The sequence below is a fragment of the Artibeus jamaicensis genome, unplaced genomic scaffold (assembly GCF_021234435.1).
Source record: "Artibeus jamaicensis isolate MK-2021 breed Jamaican fruit bat unplaced genomic scaffold, CSHL_Jam_final contig_908, whole genome shotgun sequence".
Classification (NCBI taxonomy): Eukaryota; Metazoa; Chordata; class Mammalia; order Chiroptera; family Phyllostomidae; genus Artibeus; species Artibeus jamaicensis.
In genome coordinates this window covers 2998251-3020023 of record NW_026522009.1, presented here as the reverse complement: position 1 = coordinate 3020023, position 21773 = coordinate 2998251, and the positions used below count along the sequence as shown (strand labels likewise).

The 21773-nt window shown below is 37.4% G+C and overlaps 1 protein-coding gene and 1 long non-coding RNA gene across 13 annotated transcripts in view; one reads left to right on the top strand and one right to left on the bottom strand.

The window, feature by feature from the left end:
- Positions 1-21773, bottom strand: part of ADGRL3 (adhesion G protein-coupled receptor L3) — a 770297-nt gene that overhangs the window by 708880 nt on the left and 39644 nt on the right. The window lies entirely within an intron of this gene.
- LOC119036507 (uncharacterized) lies at positions 11570-14839 on the top strand. The gene is made up of 3 exons (XR_005080008.2): positions 11570-11608; positions 12816-13286; positions 14307-14839. It is a non-coding gene; the product is annotated as an uncharacterized LOC119036507 (long non-coding RNA).

Below are 21773 nucleotides of genomic sequence, written 5' to 3'. Positions count from 1 at the left end.
TGTTTGACCAAGTTTCTGAATATACTGCAAGCACAATATTTAGCATTATGGATTTATAATTTGACAAAAAGAAAGTATACCTTTGTATAATACCCGTGGGTTTTATTTTAGTTGAAGACACACAATAGTGACTTTAGGATGGAAAGGGATAATCTGAATTTTAATGTGACTTCGAAAAACAACACCCTTCATACCCTTCCTCTGTAACTCAAACACATTTTATAATGTCTTTCAAGTTTATAGTAACTCTGAGCAAAATCTGAATCCAGATACCATGGTATTTTGCTTTGTTTGCCCATTTGGAGTTCTGTGTAGAGAGGGTAGTTTAAGGAAAAGGTTAATTAACACAGCTGAGGCCTACATGGAACATTTTCTAGGCTAAGGCAAATTCAATTCAGTTCCCCTAGAAATCAGTTGACTGCAGTTCTTGGCTATCTCCCAGGCAGTTTCTTAAAAAGGTTACTGGCTTAATTGAATGAAATCAGTGTCTGCAACCATCAACAATTATCTATAGAGCAATACTTGTTATTAGACTGAATAAAATTAAAGTTAGAAACCAACCACAATTATTTATGGAGCAGTAATTCACAATATTGGACAGTTTGCATCTGCAACTATTATGGACACTTTCTGAAATCTACTTGCTTCTTTTTTTTTAGATTTAATTTTTTTTAATTTTTTAACATATTTTTTAAAATTTTATTTAGTTATTTTTCAAGTACAGTTTTTTGTCTATTTCTCCCATCCCAGCCCCCCCGCCCCTTGCTCCCCACCTCCCTCCCATTTCCACCCCCCTTAGTTCTTTTCATGGATAATCAAAGATACCAACAAGTCTATCCCAAAATGATTTCCATTTATTTTATTTAAAAAAATCAGAATTAACCTGGAACAAATTTTTTAAATTCTCCTACATGGGTAAATCAACAAAAGCTATTTTATCTGCAACAACGAAGCTCTCTGCATTACACTTGCCTTTGGCCAGTTAGTTGTACCTCATAGCAAGTTTGTTCCTCACTATTTCACTACTTACATCCTCCTGAGCTAGAAACCTTTTAAATTCGTTTGAGGAAAAAGTGCACATAGTTTTGATGCATTGAGCTTGAGGTGACCAAATAACATTGTCCTAAGGACACTGCACTGAATGCTTCATTAGATGACTAGAAGCACATGACATGTCATTTAAGTCTTCTCCTGGCACCTCATGGTAGTCAGACACTCCATCCAAATGGGAAAGGTTTAGAAATATTTATTCTTCCTGCAAAATGAAGGGCCAAAAGTATACATAAAAATTCGCAGAGATCACACATTTCCAGGGTCTTTCTAATGTACTATATATAAAGATAATTGTTCAATGATTTATATTTAATTACAGTTAATATAAAAAATTAAACCCCAATCATCAGGTTCCTCTCATTAGCAATAGCCCATTCTTTTAAATGGTGGTGAATTAATACAATATTTATTTTAAATGCCTTCTTTCTGGGAAAACTAAGACTATCTTTACTACAAATTCCAATTGCTACTAAATGATATTTTACATATGGTAAATTTCACTCCAACTATTTTTATTTAATAATGCTAATGAAATGATCTACATTATATTTAAGAAATAATACAGCATGGAACAAATTAATGATGAAATGTTTCTGCAATGATTTTACATTTGTCTACCTTTTTAATGTAGCCATTCATTATCCTCCTAATGAGTATATCTATCAAAACTGCATGCAACAATTTTCAGAAATCTCAAATGTGAAACTTTCACCTTGCACTGGAGTCTAAACTCATCGATAGACACACGATTCTTAATGCATCTGTGCGCTATTCATAAAGCTCTTCCCTCACTGCCTGAGGCCTAAGGTGCTGGTAGTTTGCCCAGAATTTTTTTAAAAGACATATCATTCAGTTACAGCAGTTTTTAAGAGTATTGGTGGTATATTGCAACACAAAGATAATAAATTGGTTCCTCTTTATTTAAAATAAAAATGGAAAGAAGTCAATGAGGAGGTGCCACTGTATAAAGCAGAACATTAGAGAAGAGAAACAGTATTCCTCAAGGCCTACTTTCCCTCTCTTTTCTCACTCAGGGCAAATGTTCTCACTGTTGACAATGACATTACAACTGTGATAGAAATTTAGAGCCCAAAATAAAGATAATGGGAAGCAACCGAGTAAGGCATTTTAAATAAATTCAGGATGCTGGCCCCAGCAAGAGGCCATCTCAGGTTATGCAAAGTTCTCACAGTGATGATTACTGATAATACCATACAGAGAATGTAAAAACAAACACTGCAAGAATTTAGAAATAACACAATAGTCAGATTAATATTTCATCCTGGTAAAAGTGAAACAGCTATAAAACAGAACCTACAAAAAAAAGGGTAACTCCTAGGAAAGCTGCGCCAAAGAAACTTTATTTTCTAATTTTTAAAGACTTACTCCATCAGTAAATGAATGGATCCAAAAGTTATCGTACATTTACACAATGGAATTCTCTTCGGCAGAAAGAAAGAAGGAGCTACTACTCTTTGCAACAGCATGGCTGGAACTGGAAAGCATTATGCTGAGTGAAATAAGCCAGGAGGTGAAAGACAAATACCATATGATCTCACCTTTAATAGGAACATAAACAACAAAACAAACAAGCAAGCACAATATAACCAAACACACTGAAATAGAGAACAGGCTGACAGGGACCAGAGGGGAGAGGGGAGGGAATTTCAGGGGAAAAGGGGAAGGATTTACAGGAACAAGTATAAAGGACACATGGACAAAAACTAACAGGGGTGGAAATGGGAGGGAGGTGGGGAGCACTGGGGGGGTGGGCTGGGATGGGAGTATAAGACAGAAAACTGTACTTGAACAATAATTAAATATATATATTTATATATATATTATATATTTATATATATAAATTTTATATTTATATTCTATATATTCTTATTTATTTTCTATTTATATTTATATTCTATATATTCTATATTTATAAATACTTCTATTTATATATATATAAAAAGAAGTAAAAATAGGTAGTTACAGAATAGCCATGGGGATGTTAAGTACAGTATAGGAAATGGAGTAGCCAAAGAACTTTTACTCATGGCCCATGGACTTGAACAATGGTGTTGGATTGCCTGAGGGAGTAGGGGGTGCTGGGTGGAAGGGAGCAAAGGGATAAAAATAGGACAACTACAATAGCATAATCAATAAAATACAATTTAAAAAGTTTAAAAAAGTTACTATTATCAGGCAGAATTCAGATACTCAGCATACTGGATTTCACAAAGGTCTTTATTTTATAAAAAGTAATACACATAATACATAAAAGAAAAATGTATTATCACTGCATGATCATAGATAGCTGGACTACCACAGCACATAAACAGAAACAGCTACAAGTGACCACTGATTTCCCAGAATCTGAGGCACTACTAAAAAATAAAAATAATTTATGACAGTTGCATATTAAGATGACGTTCCCAGATAAGTTGTGGAGTAATGTTGGAAGTCAAATCTTCTAAACAGGGCTTAATAAGCCCCTTCCTGATGTCTGTTTTACTGCTTCACTCTTATCTTTCCTTAACATCTCTATCTCCCACAGAAGTGTAAGATTTAGCCCCCCTGGGGCTAAACTAACTCGGTTGTTTGAAAGAATAATCCTCCCTTAGCTTTGGACGCCTACACAAGCTGTTTCTTTCTGCCACAAATACTTGTGTCTTATCACTCCACTTGGCAAATCCTAGTCTTTCAGAACTCAATTTAGATGTTACTTCTTTTCAAAGGAGATGCTCCCGTAACCTCCCGGGCTGGTTCCAACGTCCTTGTAAATGGTACATTGAAACACTGTATTATGCTTTGTATCACACTTGACTGATATTCTTGCATTATTTTTCTCCTCTTTTATTTAGCACTGTGCTTATAATAAACCAGCTCTTGAAAGAATAAAGATGCCTGATTTGTAATGTTGGTCCATTTTCATGGTAAATATTCCCCCCACCATAGCTGCCACACACATACCCATAGCCAATTTCAAACCCCATCATTTACATCCTCAAAATCACCTTGGTAAATTGCTAATTTTCTCTTATATAGAGGAAGAAACTAGACTCAGTTGCGTAAGATTACAAACGACCTAAACAAGTCTCTTAATACAAGTCATAGTCAAATGCGTATGAGTTCAGGTGTATTCTACAGCAAACACTCTGCTAAGCACTTTTTCCTTACCTTAATTTTTACAACCACCCTGAAAGACATATTTAGGGATGAAAAACAATTGAGAATCAGTGCTATTTTTTTCCAAAATCAGAAGGGTAGTAGCTATCAGAAATAAAATTCAAAGTAACATTGTCTACACCAAAGCCTTTCTTCTTATCCTTACCCTCTGCTTCTGACATTAACTATACTACACTACACTGTTGCTAGTAATTTCATGGTTTATTAATAAGTGAATCAAGAAATGCCCAGGGAAAAGAGTAGACAAAAATGCACACTTTTCGTTCTTCTTATAAACAGTTGTTGGCTAACTACTTTGGTAGAAGATAGAAAAAATAACTGTAGAAGATATATATATATATAGTTCTTTTGAGTCTTTATTCCATCTCTCAACTGAGCATAAAACAACCAAACCATTATTCAGTTCTAAATACTCTTCGAATGTTTTTTTGTCTTCATAGGTTAATATTCAGCAAAATAATCTTCCAATATCTGAATTGTTCTGATCTCTTCCGACTCTGACATCGTATGGTATTAGTACCTAGTATGTTCATCACATATTTTGACATTTAATCATACACATCTCATAAACACCAATAAAACCAGAAGTCCCTTGATTGTGAGAAAGTTTTATCCTACACTTTAGGAATTCCCTGAAGTCTCTGGCACGGTGTTAAATACCAAGAAGTTATTCAAATGTTTCCTAAATTGAATCATAAAATAATGATTTTTTGAAATTGTAGAAGAAAGGAACTGTAATATGTCACTGGCATATATCTTGGTAATCTATCTGAGTCTGCCTTGATTTACATCACTTTCTAATAAAATCTCAAAAGATTTCCAATGAAAGTATTTTAGAATATAAACACATTCCAGGAAAAAAAGAAGAGAAAGGACAAGAGGAAGATGCATAAGCCAACATGCAGCTGGCGTCCTTTCGCTGACCATGTCAGTGAGATGTCAGGACTACGACCCCTGCAAGGACCGTGTGGCGAGGACTGTCAGCCCTGGGGAACCGCTTCATGTGGTTCCTGGGGTCGGGGAGAGCACTGACCAACTCTGGGGAGTGATGGTCTTCTATTAAATCACCATTCATGTTGATTAAAATATAATTAAATATGGTGACAATAAGAAGATGCTGGCCAAAGGTTTTATTAGAATATATTATAAATTAGTTTTAAGATAAGCCCAATTGATGGAGAAGCATTCATGAACTGATGATAGGGCTAATGAGACAAGTGTGGGATAACTTCAAAATTGGGGAAGGAGAGAGACGAAAGGCCAAATCAGTATTTATCTTACGTATGAGATTTAAAGAAGCAAAGTAGATTACAGACTATTTTTATTCCTATTGCTGTTTTCAGTATTATCTAATTATACTTGTGAAAGTGAGTAACTTTATTTTGATGACATACAGATATATTATTATTGCTGAGGTAGTTAAAATGTATTGTTTATAGACACTTTGATGTTTTAGAAGCTACAAAAGATAAGTATAAATAGTACCCTAGGTTTACTCATTCATAGGTTAGACATCTCAGGAGGGTCAGTGACAGTTAATTGATTTCAATAACATTGAGCACCTACTAGGTGCCTGATACAAAACTAAGCATATTGTGTGCATTGTGCTATTTAACATAACAAAAAAATCAGGAGACAGGTACCATTTGTATTGTCCGTAGACAAGGAAGGATAGAGATCAGGGAAGTCAAGCATTATCCCCAAGGTCACGCATTCCAGAGGAGTAGATCAAAAACTTCACCCTAAGGCCCCGTGAACCACCTTGTGATGATGTAATACAAGCCACATGCTTATGTAGCACAGGGGACCCCAGGGGGTCCCAAACATTAGAGGAGGCCAGTACAGATGGAAATGTCATCATCAGTACCAAACCATCACGGCCTGCAGAGCAAAGTGCGTCCTCATTTGGGAAGTCCGTGCTGTTGTAAAAAGAAGGAGGCATTATATTTTTTTGTGCTGGAACCCCGAGTACAATTTATCAAGTCTGAGTCCATTCAGTTACAACCATGGAGACTCCTTGGGATTACCAGTATTTAGTCTTGGGTACAAATGCTAACACCTAGACTCACTGAGGTATATGAAATGCATTGGTCCTGGGAAAACAGGGTGGAGATAGCTAAAGTGAAGACCTTGGGGACCCTAACTTGTACCTACTCACCTTCTCTTACTCTCAAAGAAAAAAAAAGCAGGGGGAAGATTGGGACCACATACACATTCCACAACAAATTGCTGTGCCTTCTGCCCAAAAGTCAAGTTCATGTAACCATACACCTCTCTGCATCAAGTAAGCAAAATGTACCCCAAATGGCTTCAAGTGAAATGACCCTTAATAAATTCATATAAATGGACTATACAACAGCAGTGATAAAACAGTAACATTAAAAAGTTTTCTTTACTTTAAGGTTGTTAATTATTATCCCAAAACACATCAGCTATGGATTTTTCAGTTGGCTTTTAATACTTACCACCATCTTTTTTAAAATTGGTGCTCATATTATACATTTAAAGTGTTCCTGGGCTACCCATGTTAGTGTGTCCAATGCCAAATTTTAAAAAAACATTGATCTTTTAAAATTCACATTTGGTCTATGAACTTAAAATTGTTCACTGGCCTATACAATATAAACTTGTTACCAAAAGATTATAATGATTTTTAAAATAATAATAATAAACAGCACTAATTACGAAACATGAATAGAATATTAAAATGGTTGTTTTAAATAACTGTCCTTAGTCTTCACTCCCAAAACTGGAAGGAAATGAAATTTCTTATTTCATCTAACAGAGCTAAAAATTGGACCAAGATCAGTTTCTTGACACTGTGATCTATCACAGACTATAACAATATTATTCATAGGAGGGCAAATGTGTCAGGGATAGACTTGGGAATACAGATCTAATAGAAATACCTCATTTCAATCCCAAAGTACTCAAGATATTAGGAGATGAAGTAAAATTATTGAATATATTTTACAATGAAACTGATTCTAAGAACTATGGCCAAGATTTGTCATTGGCTTTGTGAAATGTACATTAAGATTTTTTCTGTATGCTTTTGTGTTCAGCTGGGAAATACTGCTTTAGAACTTGCATGTTTCAATTCATGCTAAAATTTGATTCTGTGTATGTGTCTGTGTGAGTGTATAAAATACCTCAAGCATAAGAAATAAAAAAGGGAGTAACAAAAGTGTTAGGGTTTTCAATAGGAAAAATATTAAATTCAGGTTTTCAAAAGTAGATCTTATGAGGGAGACCCCCACCAAATGGAATTTATTTATTAAAAATTATGTATTTCTTCTTACATGTTTAAACTTCAGTCACCTCCAAAGTACTCTCCATTTGATACAATACGCCTATCGAGAATTTTCCACTGCTCAAAACAGTTTTGGAACTCGTTGATTTTGATGCCTGCCTTTCAGTGCTTCTGCTGTTATTTCACGACTCCCACATCGGCAAAATGTTTCCCTTTGAGAACTTCATTCATTTGGGAGAAACAAAAAAAAGTCACAGTCGCTTGGGGGAGATTCGGTGAATAGGGAGTCATGCTTTTTTTTGGTCAAAAACTGCTGAACGTTCAGCTCCGTGTGGGCAGGTGCACTCCTACATCACCCATCAGGAAATGTGAAATATGATGAAAGAGTCTTTATAAAAATTCACTGGCACCAAATGCAGCCTCTCACAACAACGCCAGCTGGTGCACTGGTACAGATGGGTTCCTAGAACACTCACCTAAGTGGGGGAAGCCTGTTATCGCAGGGGGTCCAGCCTCCAGAAGATAATTCTAGGTTTGGGGGGTCATCCTCATATTCTTCCATAAATACAAATAACAGAATATGAGACTACAGAGTGTCAAATGTACTAACTACAACCTTAAGTAGGTTATAATGTTAACAATGGGATTTTATCCAGAATGTTCTTAGTCATCCTGAGAATTTAGAAACTCAATTCGTTTCTAGATTACATTTATGGAAGGTAAAAAAGTAACATAAAGTGAATCATTGGCAAAGCAAAAAATGTGCTTCCTGTGCTGAATTTAGTGTTCGTTAACTAACAGTACTTGTCCCTACAAAACAAGCAAACACAAGAAGCTAACTTCTGGAAATTTATCTTGAAGGGACACAAATGATGTTCCTGAAAATATCAAGTCCTTTCACTTGCTCATGCTGAGAGAACAAACAAAAAAAAGTTAACAATTATGGCACCAGGTCTTTGAATTTGTGTAAAATATACTCAGATTTGCAGAAAAGATTACTTCTGGTTTGCTTTACCAGCTTGATACCAAAAAAAATGTTGCAATAATTTAAAACAATATGCAAACACCCACAAACAAGAAAAGAAATAAGGCATATATTTTGATATTAATGATATAAAAGGTAAAGGATAATATATAGGCAAATAATTGATGTTCATTTTGTCTCAGAATTCCCTGTCAAAGGAAATGACCACTTAACTGAGAAGAGTAGATACAAAACCGATCAGAAGGAAAAGTGGAGCACAGAAAGGAACATGGGTTTCAGGGCAACACCTGGTTGCTGGAAAATTATTCCAGTCCCCTGGACCTTTTGACTCAGGACCTGATTTTTTTAGAAGGCTTGCAAGACAGGAACTTGAGACTGGAAAGGGGCCAGAAGACAGTGGGCAAGCAGACCAATGCATTTTCAGTTTAGAAAAGAGAACAGGAAATTTTTTAAAATATCAGCACGAGAGTTTTATGTTATTCTTTAAAAACCTTCCATAACAACTTGTTAGGAATGAATCTGCATGGTGCTAGAAAAGGAGTTATTATGTCCAGGGGTACCCTGGCCACACTACCCATGCATTATCTGAAAGGAAGAAGTGAGAGGCACACAGCACAGCGGAATGGGGAACAGTGAGAGCTTATGTGTGAGCTCCCAAGACCAGTCTGCCACCTGCGGAATATGAGCAACGTATTTCCACTCCTTACATTTTGGTTCCCCTCTGTCAAAAAGTAAAAATAGAACCTCTTCATAACACTACTATGAAAAATGCATACACTTAACAGACCCCCAGGAAAACATAAGATAAAAATGCAAGTTTCCCTCAGAGAAAATAATCCAGTGTCTCTAATGCCACCCTTTGAGAACATTCAGGACATGCGCAGAAAGGAAATGCAGAAGACAGAGTTTAACTGGTCCCAACAAGGCAACTGACAAGATCACACATGACAACCTAGTTCATACAGTGGGAAACACGGAAATAAAATCAAATAGATGTTTAGTAAGAGAAACCATTTCATAAGAGGACCAGCTGAGTCATTCCAGGAACTCCAGGACACCAGTCTATAAATACTGTAACTTCTGTGTCATAAGCGTGACTTCAGAACAGAAGCGCCTTTCTTGAAAACTCCCCACTTCAGAATTTCATGGAAATGAGCAAGTCTGTGTTCACGAACAATGGGGTATCAACTCTGCTACCAACCCGAATGGATGTAGTTCATTAATCTGACGTGTTGTCACCGTATCTATGGGGCAGTTTGAATTACTTTGGGTGCATTATCCTTCCCATTCTTTGCAGTAATGTAAAAAAGTCCAGCAAGTGTGTTAAACACCGCAAGAAGGGGTACCTTAATGACAGACGTGAGAAGGAAGGAAACCAATGTGCCAACATGTTCACTGGGTCAAGAGCAGGGATGAGTCTGAATGAACGAATCAGAAAATATGTCAAAAGTTTTGGGCCCACACGTTAGAAAAGTGATTGGCCAAAAGAAGGGCTTTGAGTGTGTGGATAACCAAAGGATCAGCATGAATCTGTGATGCCTGTGAAGCTGAGACTCAAGAGACAGAAGTTTGTCCAGGAACTTAATTAGCATTGGAACTGCGACTGAGGGACTCCTGTAAAATCCAGGGATAATTATAGTTCCCAGGCAAGCTCGTACTTGTACAGCAGAGCAGTGAGGAGTGGGGATCCCTGAGGGCAGGGTCTGCTTGGGGGAGTGACTCTCAACCGATTCCCTACCAGCAAGGAACTGGAGAGCATGTCTTGTTTACAGCAGGGGTGAACGAACTAGTAGACCTGGTCTTGCAGAGTCATATAATTGTTACTTTTTTTTAAATTCAGAGTTGTAAAATAATTTCAAACAGCATTAAGGATGTGGGTTTTTAACAATAAAAATAGGTGATTCTGGGAAAAAATAGTCTAAGGATCTGGCAGCAGTATGTCTCTCTCTTAATGATTCCTGCTTGGCCCTTGAAGCTTCTGAGTTGAGGATTCTGGGTTTTCAAACTTTCAAAGGATGGAACCCCACTCCAGCACAAAGGGAGTGGACAGGAGATGGAACAGTGAACACTTCTTAGGCACTCTGACTGCACACAAAGATTGAGAATGGAAAGGAACTCCTGAAACTGGGGGGGATGAGGGGGAAAGCACAATAAGGTCGAGAGTGGTTGGAATAGGAGATCTAAAGGTAGAGAGCCTTCCTTTTCTCAGCCATTGATATTGATAATGCTACCTGATTGCACAGCACTTTGATCTGGGAGATGTTTACACTTCGAATTAAGCAAAGGTAAAACATAAAATAAGATGTCTAATTTTGGAAAAATAATCAGGATCACAGAATCATAGGGATTTAGAGCCACAAAAGCCTTTGCAGATCATCTGGTTTGATCCTGGTGGTATTAGAATTAAGTAACTGATACATAACATTTCAAAGCCTTTGAAGCTTTAATTATGAAGTAGATAATAACTCCAGACATAAACTTACTAATTTGTAAATGTATACAAAGGCTGACTATATACTACATACTAAATCATAAATACATACAAGTACAAGCAACAATGAACACATCAGCAAAGATGTATACATGGCCCACACTGGGCTCCTCTCAGCAATCTTGGCTCTCCCCCGTGGCCCAGGGGGGATGCTCTAATGAATACCCAAGGGGGCCCCGCAGCCCAGTGTATTCCCTGACCTGTTTGGGAATCAGACAACAGTCCTCCTTGGAATTAAGTCATTGGCTCCAAGATTTTCCTATTTTCCTAGCAAATGAGAACTACATTCACCACTAGTGTAGAAGAACACTGGTAACCTGCCTCCAGTAAATACTACCCGGGCCCAGCACCCTGAAGGTTTGACACAGTCAAGGGGGCTGATAATGAATATCCTATTCATAGCACAAATACAAAAGTAAATGACCAAATAATAAATGCTGAATCTTTGGAATTTGGAATGGCCAGGTTAAAAAAAAAAGCCTTGTGCATGAGTCAGAATCATTAACATAGCATTGTTGTGTCTGCAAATTTCGGGCAGGTTAATTTTTGATAGCTGGGGAAGAGCAAAGCTCTCAACCAATTTTCTAAACCGTCTTTCCGCAACACCCGGGGGCAATCACCTGTAGAGTCCTGACTGAAGGCCCAGGTATGTTTTGAGAAAGCAGTCAGATTCCTAAATGTTTTACAAGGTTCACTGCCAGAGCTGCTTTTCTAACTTGCTTAGACTGAGAATGAGGAACTAAAAAGAAGCATGACATTCTTGAACCTCAGTGTCCTCACCTCTCGCGGAGGGGACAGCATCAAGATCAGGCACAGCTACCCTGGCTATTCAAATCATTTTTAGACTCCTACTTATGCAAGGGGATCCTAGCATGAGGTCACCAGAAATAAAAATGAAATAGCAGGCTTGATGGTGAGCAGAAGAGAATATGGTCATTCAGATGTAAACATAGTTCCTTTTTGCTTTTAATAAGTTTAGAATAGGATCATTAAGCACTGGGTGCTTTAATCTTAGGTTTCTAAATAAGCTATCAGGGCCCTTCAAAAAAAAAAGTTCATTTAATTTGAGAGACGGGAAACACAAATAAGAAATGATCCAAAATAAAACAATCCTAACAACCGAGCTATTAACTATGTTTGATGATATGCTCTTGCTTCCAAATAAATAACAGAGATCAATTTGTAAATTAATGAGACACAACTGAAATATAATTATAAATACAGCCCTTAAAAGAATATTCATTCGCTGTCATTAAATAAAAAAGGCATCAGTAGTTACTGACAATGAATGCTGACCTTTAAAAATATTTATCAAAATTAAATTTTTCAAATCTTTTGACAAAATATGGTAGTGATAATCTTAGCAGTACAATATTGATAAATATTATATTTACTTAAGAATAATTTGCTTCCTATTATTCCTTATGGCATTTTAAAAGGGGCTTACAGGTGTGTGTGTGTGTGTGTATATATATATATATGCATATATAAAATAAACACTTACTTTGCACTTATAGTGCATAGTATACCTGGTACTGTTCTAAGCATTTTAAAAATAGGCAATTTAATCTTCATAAAAATCTGGGGAGGAGAAAAATTTTATATGAGAAAAATAAAGTATGCTGGTCTGAGATCCACAATTAATTTTAAACTTTTTAAAAGAAAGACTTATCCTGGAGTTCAGATTACTAGGATTAAAAATAAGGATTATATTGACAGTGATTTTTAGGCTTTTCATGAAAAGCTTTAGCAGTCTGCCCATATTAGATGGTTACTTTTGAAAATAGTTTATTGAAAAAACTATTTCCAACCCAAATCATGCTCATTCTTTGTCACCTTTCATCCTACTACAGGGAACAGTGGGGCACTGGAGATGGCCCCAAGGTCTCTGAGACTCTTTCCAATGGCATGTGAAGTCTATGCTTCTTCTTCTTGAATAGAAAAAGCTTACAAATGCTTCAACAAACAGAATGTGGCAGAAGTAATGGCATGCGCCTTTTGAAGGGAGGTCATAAAATGCCATACAGTAGCGACCAAGGGGAAGCTCCAAACGTTCCCCCTCCAAACACAGCTGTCATGCTGGGAGAAGTCCAAGCCATATGGAGAGGTTGCATGTAAATTCTGGAGTCAACAGTCCAGCAGGACACAGCCTTCAAGCCACCACCACCCAGAAAGCAGACTCAGAAGCCTCCAGATGATCCGTCCAGACCTCAGATCTGCGGCACCCCATCTGTGGAATCTTCCTCACTAAGGCCCTGGACAACTGTGCAGCAGAGTCAAGCTGCCACCTCTGTGTCTTGCTCAGAATTCTGTCCACATAACTTGTAAGCATAATAAAACGGTTGTTGTTTCATGCTTTTAGATTTGGGATAGTATGTTAGTAGAGTACAGAGAGATAAATGGACTATTGCCCCAGTTAAATTACCTAGCTATCTAAGTCCATTTCCATCATAGTAACAGTAGATGTGCCAATATAAAAATAATGATTACAATACTCTCTTCCTCTAGATATATGGTTAATGCTTCATATTCATAATTTTATTTAACTTTCTCATAGACTTATAAAATGTATAATGAATATTCCCATTTTTACAGCTAATAAAATTAGTCTTTGAGAGTATGAGTACACTCCCAAGGACGGAGAACTAGATATACCAGAACCAGTATTTACCTGGAGTTATTTAGGAGAACTTGATTATTTGTAATGCACTGCTCATATGGGGAAAAGTCATCCAGTTCCTTTCATAAGAGTGCATGCTGAAAATAATTATCGTAAAGAACGATAACCAATTCTATAACCATTTTACAACAAAAAGTATTAATGTATAACTAAACTATTTCATTCTCAGAAATACTTACTTTGAGTAGTTAAAATCTGAATAACTGGCAACTCTCAGAACTCAAGAGAGGAAAATAAGTCAGTATTACAAGCATTAAAATTCAGGTGTGTAAAATTGTAAGGGCTCCTTAAAGCCCACCAGGCTGGCCCCTCACTGTTCATCTTTATGTATGTGGTAGCAAAGACCACAAGAATTTCCATGGTCTTACAGTATCTGAAGAGAACAGGGTTCCTACAAGCGCATGAGGAGGTAAGAAGAAGCTCAGGGATCAGCCAGTCCAATCCCTCCCCAGACAAGGAGAACAGCCCTGTGACTTGCCTAAGGCAGCCCTTCCAATTCTGACTCCCACTCCACGCCCTGTGCTAATGAGCAGGCTGCTACCATAGATAGACTGTTTCAGTGAACTCTGTTGTCCCCAAAATTTCAGAATAGATTAATCACTGCTGCTGCTAATCTTTTTCTAATTCAAAGAGTGACTAATCCCCAGTTCTCAATTATATGCAGGGCATGAAGATGCAAAGGATCCATGCTGTGAAAGGCATAATGGAAGAGAAACAATTGGAAATACCAACTGCAAACAGAGCGCATAGTCCCGAATGTGAAATAATTTACAAGTTAATGTGGGTCATCATATGATAAGACTCCATAAAGCTTTGAGACTTCCTGCTGCTCTGATGTTACAATAATTATAAGGGAAATGAGAATTAGCAAAGCAACTACCATAACGTTCACTGTGTTCCAGAACTAAGCACCATTAATGCAGTATCCCCCTAAACCATCATACAAAAACCATGCGCAACATACTCTTATGCCCGTTTTACAGATGAAGAAACTGAAAATCAGAAAAGTAACCAATCATGTATATAAATAATGACAGTAAGTGCTAGTTGCACACAAAATCCATTTGCCCCTTTCTTCTTCATCTAAGGAGACAAGGCACCCTGTTAAAGACTAGTTCTCCCAACTAACTACCCTTTCATCTAGGTGTAGTCATGTTATTCTGTTCAGTCTAATGACATACTAAAGTGTGCTGTGGACTTTCCTGGAAGGCTGTTGATGCAGCTAAAACCTGCATTACTTTCGTCCTCCTTGCTTTGCTTTGTTCCTTTCTGCAATATGGAATGTAGAGGCGATAGCTCCAGCTCCGGAAGCCATCTGGTAACATGAGGGGACCCTGAGGGTGAAAGCTGGAGTGAAAACACTGAAGGAGACAACAGCCTTGGCCTCCAAAGATCATGAGGACAACACAGAGGTGTGCATCACCTACCCATTGACTTCTTTTACAGAGTGAGAAATTCCTACTGTTGAAGCCCCTAATATGTCTGATTTTCAGATAAATGCTGTTAGATATAGCTAATCCTTCCTAATGCATTATTACCTTTATAGGAAAATGTTGCCAAACAAAATGTTGAACAGGCCTTAAAAAACATCCATTTATACCTAATAGTCAACTTCACTGTAATTTCCATTTCATCCTGCAAAGGGCCTATATTTCATTTCAAGACTGAATGTACACCTCCAGAGATGGACACTGAAGACTATAACTGTCTGAACGGCGTAATTCTCTTTGGATCGTATTGCAGGCAGGAAGGTTAGATGGGAAAGGAGCTTGGCGAGAAAAAGCCAGCCTGACAAAGAGTCAGAAGTGCTACAGTTAGTTGACTCTGAGCTTTATGCTGTGCACGTAGGATACAACCAACCAAGAAATTCTACCTATTATTTACACAGTGACAGATAAAGGAAAATGAGGTGTAGCTCGATCAACAGACTCTCCTAAGCAGATTTAGACACTATTCATCCCTTCTTTTCAGGCTAGAAGCCTGCTTAGCTGGAACTGTAAAATAAATTCCAGCACTCAGAACATTTCAAGGAGGAATAATTTTCGAAACTCACTCCGGCTTTATTTCCTTCACTTTGAAATTGATTAGATGTGCCGTTAAAAGAAAAATTGGTTGGTGTCTCAAAGAAGAGTATTTTAGTATTTTAGACAAATATAAGGTAGATAATTTTAGACACTTTAGCTATTAATCATTTTGGCCCATGTGTCCCTAACCCACAAACAAATCATGTCAGCTTAGGTTTTATAGCAGATCAAATTGTTTACTAAAAACTAAAACAATCAATACTTTTATATTAACCCAGTATTTACCATTTAGTCAACGAAATACAATAGCAGTGAAAACTCTTTTAGAGTTCTTTAAACAAGCAATAAATGGACGAAGGCAGTGGAAATAAAATCACTCCTGAGTTGTCTGGTAAGTAATGGAAATCAAACTCAATACTTGAAAAGAAATGTTACATAAGTAGTAATTTAATTTAACTTTTCAATTTAGAGCATGCCTAGTCATATGTAACTTTCTGAAATGAAGCATTTCAACAACTCGCTGGGAGTCTGTTTTAGAAGATAATCTGAAATCTATAAGAATGACAAAAAAATTTGCAGCAGCGCTTGATCTAACTGCTCAGGAAGCAAAGACAAGTAAATGAGAATGTTTCAATTTGGGTGAGTTGACAGTGCATTTCCCACATACCGCAGCTCGCCCCTCAAACTTTTAGATGGGACTCAAATGAAGTTAGGACACTCTTCCAGTGGGGGGTGTCTACAGTAAATAGAAAAACTCTAAAACATAAAGCAAACGGTTTTATTTGAATGGTTCATGTTTTCAAAGGATTACTAATAAACTGAAAATTCAAATTGTGTTTCCTTGCTATTAACTCTATCAGCAAGGAAAAATCATGGAATAGAGTCAGCATGCAGTACATAATTTCTGAATGAATAATGAGTCAAGGGAATGATGTACCAGATTATGTTCTACAAGATCTGTGTATTCCAGCTCTGATAATAACCGGCAGAATGACTTTGGTAAGCTCACAGGGGAGACATACCGTGGTATGTATGGCAGAAAGACACACCAAGGAAGTTTGAGAGGCAGATCCGCATTCAAACCCCGATGTAGCCAAGCAACAGGGGAGACATTTACCATGCCTGAACTCCAATTTTCTCAAATGTAAACTATGTATATCAATAATGCATAACGTCCATGGCTACTATAATATATCGCTCCTGGTATTGTTCCTGATAAATATTTGTTCTTAATCTATAAATGACAGCCAGCATCATCAGCAGCAGTAGAAGCAGCATCTTCATCATGGATATCTTTTGAGTATCATTTTATTACCTAAGAAAGGGGAATGATAATTTTCGGTACACCTAAGTTACAGGGACATTGTGGGGATGTGATTCTTTCTTTTTATGTGAAAACGCATTTAAAATATAAAACTCCAGAATGTAAATGACAGCAGAATTATTATTTTATTGTTCAACTAGAAACCCCTCTAAGTGACTGAAATTTGTCAGAAAAGTATCAGTGCTTAAACACAATTCTGAGGCAGGGAAATGAACAAATGTGAATTATATAGGTGAGGAATATGGTTAAAAAAATAAACCTTTGAAATGTTTTTTTTAACTTCCACACAAACTATAAGATATTCAGAATCCCACGTAAGATTTATGATTTGTACCATCCAAAAGTGATTATCCTGTGAACTTTTAGAAAAGAGTTAAACATTTTGCAGAATTCAGAAACACACAAATTGCCATATACATCTTAGTCTGCTTACAGGGGAAAGTATAAAGGCAAGGTTTCTATTTCTAAAAGCACCTTGAATTGCAATGGACTATAAAGAAGACTCTGTGTGTTGTGCTGAACTCTCTGTCCCCAAGATATATAGCTCAGTGCCTGGAAAATTATAAGAATTCAACAAATACATGTTAAAGTAATGGCTAAATGAATATAGTTGAGACAACGTGATTGCTTTTCATCATGTCTTGAAAGCCAATATACTCATGACTGTATTTCTTTTTCTTTAAAAAAATCTCCATCTCAAATTGCTACATTATTATATATGTTTACTTAAAAGATAATATATTAGTGGCAACATTCAATTTGTTGTCTTACATACTGTAAATTGAGTATCTTTCCTGTAATCACATGGTAAAATTTGAAGCCACAGAATGGGTAATCCTAGTAAAAAGCATCCATCCCAATTATGAACCATTATAAAAAAATTGAAACCTCATTTGGTTTCATAAATCTATCATTCAGGACATAGTGAACCCTCATTTATTCATTACAAAATAAAATGCAAATAACATGACAAAGACAAATAAAAACATGTAAAATTCACATCAAATCGGGTCATCTTCAAAGCTAATATTCCTAAATTTCAACCTAAATTACATATTTAAATTTAACTGCATGGAAAAAGCCAACAACTCTCTGGGTACATGCAAATAATCAGGTCCTTAAAGTCTGTGAACTTTTTTATGAAATCATACTCTTTACCAGTCCCAAACAGCAGCAGAATAGTCATTCAACTGACTCCTAACACGGGTACTTGATCCAAGTTCTGTTGGACACCACCCAGCTTCCCCAGAACTCGTCCCACTATTAATCACCCTACAAAAACTCTTCCCTGGTTACCTGCTACAAAACAGATAGCAGTTGGGAGACTTTCTGTAATAAGGAGCCTGGGTTTTCAAAATGGTGAGAGAAAAGAACCAGAAGCTTGGCAGCTCTGAACCAGGAGCCCCACCCTTCCACTATGTATCAGAAATCAGCTGTTCCCTCAGCAGCTGGCAGGTGGCTGATGAAAATGAGATCTGAAGATAGTTGTCCATCTTCTGTAGGAGAGTTATAGTTAGGAGGCAACAGAGAGTAGCAAAAAGGCAACGAGGGTAAAAAACACACACACAGAGAAAGCTAATGTATTAATAAGTAGTCACACACAGATGCTAACAAACTGTGCGGAGACTGTTCACAGTAATTAGGGGAGCCTACAACCTAGGAAACCTTGTTAAAAAAATAGGAGAGAGTAGCTGCCTGAAGGTATTTTATTGCCCTATCTAAAATTAGAAAAACTGGCCCTGGCTAGCGTAGCTCAGTGGATTGAGCATGGGCCTGCAAACCAAAGGATCTCGGTTCAATCCCCAGTCAGGGCACATACCTGGGTTGCAGACCAGTTCCCAGCAGGGAACCCATGAGAGGTAACCATACATTGATACTTCTCTCCCTCTCTCCTTCCCTTCCCCTCTAAAGATAAGTAAATATAAACCTTAAAAATTAGAAAAACTGGATTATTTTTTTAATGATTTCCTCCTCTCCCATCTGTTTATTGCTCAATGGTACTGTGTTTAAAATAAAGTGCAATAATTATATTTGTGACCAATGTTAACAGGATGATGATGATGGTGAAGATGATGTTGATGACAATGACAACTCTGGCTTCTCCAGCAGACTGCATTTTGAAACTGACAACAACATATCACAGGCTTTGGTTTACTTAGTAGAGACTTACACAGATAACAACCATGCAGCACACGCCAGACGCAAGTTCACAAGGCATGGGCGTGGCCTCAGTGATTGCATGTGGGACAGAGAGGCATAAACACTTCAACACCACTGCCCATGAGATGCTAACCGCACACAAAAGGAAGACAGTAAAGCTGCTGGGGCCCAGGCAGGCCTGCAGATAGTGGGCAGAAGGAAAGGGCAGACCAAAAGCTTCCTAAAGTACTGTTACCTTCCAGCCGGTCTTGAAGGATGACTAAAGTTTATCTGAAGAGGAAATTTTTAAAAGATATTTCATGAAAAGAACATTACAGGCAAATACAAAAACCACAACTGGGGAAAGGGAGCTGACTGGAAGACCAGTGGAAGGAATTTGCTGAGCAGTGCTCAAGGTGCGGCTGGGGCTGAAAACCTTACGTGTGTAATAGCACTGATCCAGGAGACTATCTGATTTATCTCTGGCTGTTCCTGACAGTCTGGCACAGAAAGCAGGAGTAAAGACAGCAACACTGAATGTGCTTCAGTCGGAAGAGGGCAAGAAGTGAAAACATGCCCAAGACGCTGTCTCTCCATTTACCATGGCCTACAACCCACTCACCAGCCTCCTGCCCAATTCCTCACACCAGAATCTGCAGAAAACAAGCAGCAGGAAAGTCCCCTTTTAATAAGCCCCGTATCTCCCTTAACATTATTCATTTAAAAAACAGTATAGAGCACAATAATCACAGATGAGGGGTGACAATAAGAGTAGAAAAAGCAGACAGATGGAATAGATCATCCAGTGAAGCCACAACACAATAGTGCAAGTGTTTAGGTGAAGATTGCTGGGCTACCTGCCTCTCCAATCGCTATAGAACAGTCCTGATACCATTCTCTCCCCAGTGGAGTCCATAATTTTGAGAATGGATTTGATGGGGTTGATTCCATCTGTGCGTTCCCAATTACTGACTCAGGGTACATCCGCTCCATAGCAAGAAATCCAAAACCAGGCTTTATTTGGCTGTATTTTATGTTTATGCTGTTACTGCATAATAATCTAAAAGATTAAATGCTAGTTTTATTTTCTTAGAATTATAGATTTAAACTCACACAATAGAACATGCCGTTGTTATATATTTAACGCTTGCATATATCTGAGTGAAAGAGAAACAACAGTTTTATGTTTATTACTTGTGTAGATTTTAGGCTTCAGGAAGGGAAAAAATTAGTTCAGCAACTCTTCTATAATACCACTGAAATGACTTTTATTTCTATTCTATTACATGGGTATTAAAACATTTTTTTAAAGGGAAATATGCTCCAGAGAGTGGATGACCTGAAACACAAGTTTATTTCCAAATCTGTCTTCCGATATGTAAAACACAATCCTTCCCTTTTCATCATATTAACTACTGCATGCATCAGTCAACTAATAAACTCTTATAGCCAAAGTTTTCATACTAATATCCACAACCCACAAATATATGCTCTATAAAATATGACAGATAGAGAAAGTTAGGTAGATCTGAATAGCAACAAATGACCCTAATCGAAGCATTCCATCCATGAACTGTATTTCAAATATCCAATACCAATTTACCTTCACTGTCGGGGAAAAAAGAACTGTTAAGTCCAAGTGTGAGGCTGTCTAGAAAAAAGTCCAGCTGTTGTTAATATAGTAAAAATGATTTGTGCAACACTGATGTAGCCTGGTGGACAAGGAGAGTGGACTGGAATGCACATGCATGAATAACGGTGACTTCACTGTACTAGTCAGTGGGGGGTGGTAATGCTGTTGAATGAGCATGTGCACTGTGTGGCCATCACATTCAAAATGACTGAGCAAGTAGAGCAACAATTCTGCATCAAATTCTGCATTTGGCCTGCTCATTCCTCCACAAAACTTATTTGGATGATTCAGAAGGCCACAGCTATATGCAGCTGGTGATTGGCAGCTTCATCATGACAACACGCCGGCTCATGCATCACATCTCCTCCAGAGTTTTTTGTGTGTAACCTCAAATCACCCAGGTGACTTAACCCCATTACAGCCCAGATTTGGTGTCCTGTGACTTCTGACTTTTCCCAAAACTAAAATCACCTGTGAAAGAGAAGAGATTTCTGAGCATCAATGAAATTCATGTAAATACAACAGGGCAGCTGATGGCAACTGGGAGAACTGTGTGAGGTCCCAAAGTGCCTACTTTGAAGGGGACTGAGGCATCACTGTCCTCTGTACAATGTTTCTTCTATCTTTTTATCTTCTTCAATAAATATCTCTTTTCCTAATGCGTGGCTTGATACTTTCTGGACAGACCTCATCTAGTATTTCATGAAACTACTTCAGCAGTAAAGTAAAATTGGATTTAAATCAGTATTAACAGTGCAATCTAGCTTTATTAGATTGCACTGTGAAATAATGTCCTTTAACTTATTTTATGATAACGATATTAATATCAACCTCGGGCTTCATTCACAAGTCACACATAAGAGCCTTTTAATATTACTTGCCAAAAATTCCCACTAATACAAGCCTGACTTCCCTTTAAAGATCTTTGAAGGAAGAAGAACCGGAATGGATACTAAAGAGTTTCCCTTCAAAACAAAAAGATAGCTTTAAAGAAAAGCCAATGTTAGAACT